Source organism: Nicotiana attenuata, unplaced genomic scaffold (assembly GCF_001879085.1).
Source record: "Nicotiana attenuata strain UT unplaced genomic scaffold, NIATTr2, whole genome shotgun sequence".
Taxonomy (NCBI): Eukaryota; Viridiplantae; Streptophyta; class Magnoliopsida; order Solanales; family Solanaceae; genus Nicotiana; species Nicotiana attenuata.
Window position 1 is genome coordinate 96,619 of NW_017672007.1, and position 7,378 is coordinate 103,996.

The following is a 7,378-nucleotide window of genomic DNA, read 5'->3' on the forward strand; positions in this document are numbered from 1 at the left end:
ATATATATATATATATATATATACCTGGAGATGGATTTCTCATCAGGGTTGGATTACCCTTGTTCCTCGGTACTGGATGACTTGCAGTCAACGCTATATATGTTTCGGGATGGATTTTCCCTGGGCCGGATGGCCATATGCAGTACCGAGTGGTTGAGCACTTGAGAGTGGGAGCACATGGTACATTTCATACATTGTATGCATTGGCATGTAGAGTTAGCTGAGTTTTATATTTTACATTGTCCAGATCTGTATTTATTTCACTGTTGAGCTGTATTCCTGAAAGATTAGCATGTCTACTTTACTGCACAACTTATTTCTATTCTCTGTTGAGGTTACGCTCGTCACCACCTATCAGTCCAAAGGTTGGACTTGTTACTTACTGAGTTGGTGTACTCACGTTACCCCCTGCACCTTGTGTGCAGATCCAGGTATCTCAGGCCACGGTAGTGGTTGTTGACTATTCTAGACGCGGATTTCACCGGAGATAGCGAGGTAGCTGCCGGATGTTCGCAATCACTCCTTTCTTCTTCTTTATCTTCTTTCTAGTATATTTTGGCTACTTCAAGACTATTTTGGGTCTTGTTATGTTTCGGAACGATTGTAGTATTGCTCATGACTTAGTGACACCTGAGGTCGGGCTTTTATTTTCCGTATTTTGGTTTTCGATTTTATATCTTATATGGAATTTCAGTTGAAAAAGGTTGTTATTAAGTTTTTAGTAGAATATTGAACTGTTTTGGGAATGTGTCCGCTGGACTAGTTCCATGATAGGCGCCATCACGACCGGGTTAGTTTTAGGCTCGTGACAAGTTGGTATCAGAGCCTAGGTTACATTGGTCTTACGAGTCATGAGCAGGTTTAGTAGAGTCTCGCGGATCGGTACGGAGACGTCTATACTTATCTTCGAGAGGCTGCAGAACCTTTAGGAAATCCCACATTCTTGAATTTTTATCGTGCGACGTTGATACAGCTTGAAATGTATCTCTTTGAATTCCTTCCACGCATTCGTGTGCGCACATGAGCGCTCGATCAGCTGGGCATCGACGGCTTGTGATTCCCTGAACGAGGGGCGAGATATGATTTGTGTGTGTTGATGTTAGGACAGTTTGGAGGACTTGAGGCCAGGCCTTTCCTCTAGATTGAGCACTGAGGTGTTGATTGTGTGAGCACATGCTTTTGGGATTTATATGTTCGGTAGTGTCCCTATTGGTGGAAGTAATGGCTAGATGGCTACGTGATGAGTAAGATGTGACTGTGAGATGTGTTCATATGATTTGAATGTGACGAGAAGGGTCTGCTTGAGGGTAGAAGAACTATTTGGTGCTTGATTTCCATCTTGATTTGATGCATAGCCCGAATTATGGATGTGTTGAAGGATCTTTTCATGTTGTTTAGTTAGGGGAGTGAAGTAGATTTCATGTCGCTATACGAGTTCAGACTCAGGAAGATTAAGTGATTGCATGATGTTTAGGACGGTAGAAGGGTATGAAGAGATGTTAGTTTGAGGCGAAGCAGGTGGGTTTTCTCCTACGAGGTGTCCTAAGGGTGTGTGATCCCTATGTTGTTCGTTGGAAGTCCTCTTTTACCAGTGAAATATGTGTGTTGCGATTTGAGTTTAGGTCGCTTATGAGAGTGGGCTTGACTATTATGAGGGTGAGTGCGAGATTTGCAGATGATTTGAAGTACTAGATGGTTTGTGTTGCACGAGCTTATGAATGATTTAGTTTAATCTCACTATGGTATTAGGGTAGTAGTAGAGTATGGGCATTGTGAGTTCCTGTGTATTTTGACCTATGGCTTTGAGCCAAGTGGGGGATCCTGCTATTAATAAGCTGATTAGGCGGTTAAGTGTCGTATTAGTTTCAGTTTGAGGTATACTGGTGAATTAGTTGTGGTTTACAGGGGTTGAGATCGAGGATGACTCGAGTATAGGAAATTTTGGATAAGGGTTGTGTTATGCTTTATGGGGGTATCAGAATCACGGAATAACTTGAGTGTTATTTGTGAAGGATATAATGTGCATGGAGCAGGAATTTATTTGGTTGTATTAAGGTAGGGTTACTTCCTAGGGTGTTGGAGTGCTAATGGAGCACAGGTCGTTCGGTCCGTTTGATTAGTCTAGTTGATATTGAGCAGAGTGGATGACTCCCGAGGATGGTTCTAATGGATTCAAGATTCATATGTAGCAATTGGAGATCTCCAGGTTGTGTATTTGGCTAGAAACTAAGGTTTACATTGGAGGGTGTCAAGACTTGTGGCATTTCTATATCATTGTGGATTCTACATATCAGTATCAGCAAGGTGAAGGTAATGGCTTTAGATTCGCAGGAGGTCTCTTCAGGGTAAGTATTTTGGATGTGGTGCTTTAGGGGATATTTAAGAGAGTATTCATCGGCTTATGAGCCTTAAGGTGGTGTGGTTTTATGCTTGGGTCTCATGTGGTGAGTCTGGGTTGAGGATTGTGGAGTTATGGTGAGGAAGGGTATCAATTTGAAGGTAATTCAGAAGGAACTCGGATAAATAGGACAGCTAGGTGGTAGGTTGGATCGGCATGGTAAGGGATATGATTAGTTCGTTGGGTGCTTATGAGGTAATGATTTTCTACACGTGTTTCGTGGTAATGCTCTTGGGTTTTGGTGACCTGCGTAACTTGGTTGAGTTAGTAGGGTTCAGTCCTGACGGTTTGGTTTGGTGAAAATGGGATTCAGAGAGTTCTTGATGGTTTCTACCACGGTTAGAGATGTATATTTTCTGCTGGCGTGAGGAGCATGTGATAAATAGTGATTTTCTTCTAGATGGGATCAAATGTAAAGTTCTTGGATAGTTGAGTACGTAGTTGCTTGTGGCTCGGAGTGGATTATAAAGTTCTCACGTTTATCATGGGATGGCATGGTATATGCGGTATGTTGTGCAGGATTGAGATTTGCACGTGTAAGGTCACAATTCAGTTCTCAAAGGAAGGTCGTAAATTCTTAGGCAGCATGGACAATTTCAGATGACTAGGTAAATGATATTACTAATTGGCATGGTTTGATGAGAGTATACATTCGGAAAGGGGCGAAGTGTTTGAGTTATGGATACTTCATTGGTATTGCGGCACTCTCTTATTTGATCGATTGTTAGAGTTCAGATTTGCCTTATGGCATAGAAAATTTTAGAAGTATTCCTCGTGGGATGACCGTGTAATTGGAGAAGTGTGGACATTCAGGCGGTGGAGTTGAGACCAGAGATGGAGATTCCTATGTTCTATGGATTTGGAAACTGAGAGTTTTCGTGAGTAGACTGTTTCGTGGTTGTAGACTGTGAAAATGTAGCTAAGGTTAGTCAGAGGTTCGTATGTTTTGTGATTCAATCACTGTGGACTTTCGGAGGGTTATTTATCTATCGTGGGTGACCAGAGCAGACTTAAGGTTCATTTGTAGGTCCAATATAGATATGTGTTCTACACCGGGTCGGATTAGTTGAATCCGAATTGCTATTGTCGAGGGGGGTGCCATTCGATTGTTGTTAAGATTTCATGTTCTGGAGCGATCTATGAGTTACCCTTCTGTGTTAAGAGGAGTTATGACTTGTTGGTTATATGCACGTAGGGTGCGGTTCTATTGGGGTCATATCGCGAAATTGGAGCGGGAAGAGTATTGGGTATTGCTTGGTGGATGGCGTATTGGCTATGTTCTTTCGGGTTTTGTGTGGTGTTGTGTCATTTGCTTCTCCGTGGTTATGGTGATTCACTTTTGGTACTAGACTTCAAGTTGCGCGTGGTTGTTGATTCTGAACATGGTGACTTGAGGTGTCTCATGTGGACCAGTGTTTGAATAGAGTCCCGCATTGCAGCGAAGTTATGTGGAGGTATGATCCTTTGGGTTAGATTCGTGTGTTCTGATTCTACGGTGTGTGATGGGTTCTTAGCATCGTGTTGTGGTAGTACTGGTGAGCTTACGGTACAGCTCTCTCATTTGAGTCATTTTCCACGATTTGAGTACATTTGGATTGTTGCTTATTGGTGCGCGGATTGCACGTGTTGTGGCTTTAGATTGTATTGATGTGTCATGTCACCAGAGTAGTCGTGTTGGATGAGATGAGGTCATTCGACCTAGAATTAATACTATCGGATTCGATTTCAGCATGTTGGAAGGATAATATCGAAGTTCGGCTTAGCAATTTACTATAGTCCTTGCGAAGGAGAGGGAGCTCCATGACTGGTTGATCTGAGGAAATGGTTATGATTTCTGCATGTTTCTTTCATCATGGGCAGTATACGAAAGTGTTGGAATGAGGCTTTGTTTGATAAGAGGTTTATTACCGGTATTGGGTTGGTTGAGCAGCTGCTGTGAGTAGAAGTTATCTCTACGAGTGTTTGAGTTATGTGGTATATCATGTGATTACATCTTGGGTATATGGCTTGATACAGCTTGTTCGGACTTATTCAGTGTATAGATGCGAGATTATGATCTTATAGATAATTTCAGAGGTGGAAATTTGGTTCTAAGGTTTATGAGCTCGGTTGGATTGCGAAATTTCAGATATGTTGTGCTATCGGACCTATATGGGATGGGGTGACGTGGGATCACCCCCGGGTATGTGCATAGCGAGGATTCATGGCGATTTGATGGCTTTTGAAACAACTCTGGATACGTTCGAGGACGAACATATGTTTGAGTGGGGGAGGATGTAACGACCCGACCGGTCGTTTTGAGCATTTGCACTTTGCTCGCCAGTTCTCGGGCATGACTAGCCCCGTATGATGTATTATGACTTATGAAAATCGTCAGTTTTGGTTTTTCGATTAATCGGAACAAATATGGAAGAATGATTCTCAGCGTGAAGCTTTAAATTCGAATGGTTTAACCAAGTCTGGACTTTTTAGTATTCGATCTCCAATTTGGATTTTTTTGATTTGGTTAGCTCCATTAGGTGATTTTGGACTTGGGAGCATGTCCGGAATATGATTTGGAAGTCCGTGGTAGAATTAGGCTTGAATTGGCGAAATTGGAAATTTTGTGTTTCTCGGTTGGCAGTGGAAATTTTGATATCGGGGTTGGAATTGTAATTCTGGAAATTGGAGTAGGTCCGTAGCGTCATTTGTGACGTGTGTGCAAAATTTTAGGTTATTCGGACGAGGTTTGATAGGTTTCGGCATCATTTGCGGAATTTGGAAGTTTAAAGGTTCTTAGGCTTGAATCCGAGGGTGATTTGGTATTTTGATGTCGTTTTTAGTGTTCCGAAGGTTTGAATAAGTTTGAAAAGTGGTATATGACTTGTTGTTATTTTTGGTTGAGGTCGTGAGGGCCTCGGGATGAATCCGGATGGTCAACGGAAGGATTGGAACTTGGGTTTAGCAGCTGAAACAGCTGCTTCTGTCATTTCCTCACCTGCGGATAAGGGACTGCAGATGCGAGGTCCGCAGAAGCGATTATGTAGCGTAGGTGCGCAGCAGGGGTCGCAGGTGCGGTTTTGTCCCCGCATCTGCAATGACCGCAGGTGCAGTCAGGCAACCACAAAAGCGGGAATGCCCTTTTAATGATATTCCACAGAAGCGGAGAATTTTGCGCAGATGCGGCCCCGCAGATGCGTAATGGGGACTGCAGATGCGGAAGTGCTGTGCAGAATGTATATAAAGGCTCCTTCGCAAATTTTTGGTCATTCTTCACCATTTTTGGCCGGGATTTGAGCTTTGGGCAGTGATTTTCAAGAGGAATCAAGGATTTTCAGTGGGGTAAGTTACTTAAGCTTTATTACTTGTGTTTATGATGATTTTCCCATTGTTTAATCATGATATTAGTGGGAATTAGGGGTGAAATTGAGGGGTTTAGGGCTTGCGTCTTGGAGAGTTTTGATTGAGGATTTGAAGGACCATTTGAGGTCGGATTTTGATGATTTTGGTATGTATAGACTTGAGAGTGAAAGGAGTTCCTAGTTTTGTGATTTTTGTCGGATTCCAAGACGTGGGCCCGGGGGCCGGGTTTGGGTGAATTTTGGAATTTTGGATTGAATTGATACTTTTTTGTTTGGAATTGATTCCTTGGCATATGTTGATTGTGTTGTATTTCTTTTGGTTAGACTCGGGACGTTCGGAGAATGATTCCAGAGGCAAAGGCGTAGCGGAGTAGGATTTGGCTTGGTTTGAGGTAAGTAACGCTTCCAAACTTGGATCTAAGGGTTCGAAACCTCGAACTATGTGTTATATGATTAAAGATTGAGGCGACGCAAATGCCAAGTGACGGGTGTGTGGGCGTGCACCGTGAGGATTGTGGCCTTGTTCATTCCATGGCACCGCTTAGTAATTCTTTCTTGTTGATATCTGTGTTGTGATTATGTGATTAAGGAAATGAACTGTAAAACATGCTGATATTCATGTTAGGCTTTCACGTCCATACCGTTGAGACCCGAGTGGTCGTTTCTTGTTGTCATCTCATTAGTTTCATTTATATTCTGTACTCAGTCTTGTTCATGCATATCATATCATGTCTCAGTCTCAATTGTTATTATTTGGCTCATCATATCATTGTTTCGGGCTAGTTTCATGGCATTGTGAGCCCGTGTGTGTGAGACTGGAGAGAGGCCGAGAGCCTGATTTTGGGTGACAGTTATGGGATCGGGCTGCACGCCGCAGCAGATTATTGATTATGCCTTCGTTGGCTTGTTATAGCGCTTGGGATGAAAGGAGCCCCTCCGGAGTCTACACAACCCAGTGAGCGCGGATGATATTATTGAGAGATGGATTTCCCTGGACATGGATTTTTCTGAAGTATTGATATATGGAGATGGATTTCTCCACAGGGATGGATTTCCCTTCTTCTTCGGTATCGGGTAACTTATAGTCAGCGTTGCATATGTTCCGGGATGGATTTCCCTAGGCCGAATGGCCATATGCGGTGCCGAGTGGTTGAGTGCGGATATGTATATATATATACCTGGAGATGGATTTCTCCTCAGGGTTGGATTAACCTTGTTCCTCGGTACTAGATGACTTGCAGTCAGCGTTATATATGTTTCGGGATGGATTTTCCCTGGGCCGGATGGCCATATGTAGTACCGAGTGGTTGAGCACTTGAGAGTGGGAGCAGATGGTGCATTTCATACATTCTGTGCATTGGCATGTAGAGTTAGCTGAGTTTTACATTTTACATTGTCCAGATCTGTATTTATTTCACTGTTGAGCTGTATTCCTGTAAGATTATTATGTCTACTTTGTTGCACAGCTTATTTCTACTCTCTGCTGAGGTTACATTCGTCACTACCTATCAGTCTAAAGGTTGGACTTGTTACTTACTGAGTTGGTGTACTCACGTTACCCCCTGCACCTTGTGTGCAGATCCAGGTATCTCAGGCCACGGTAACAGCTGTTGACTATTCCAGATGCAGATTTCACCGG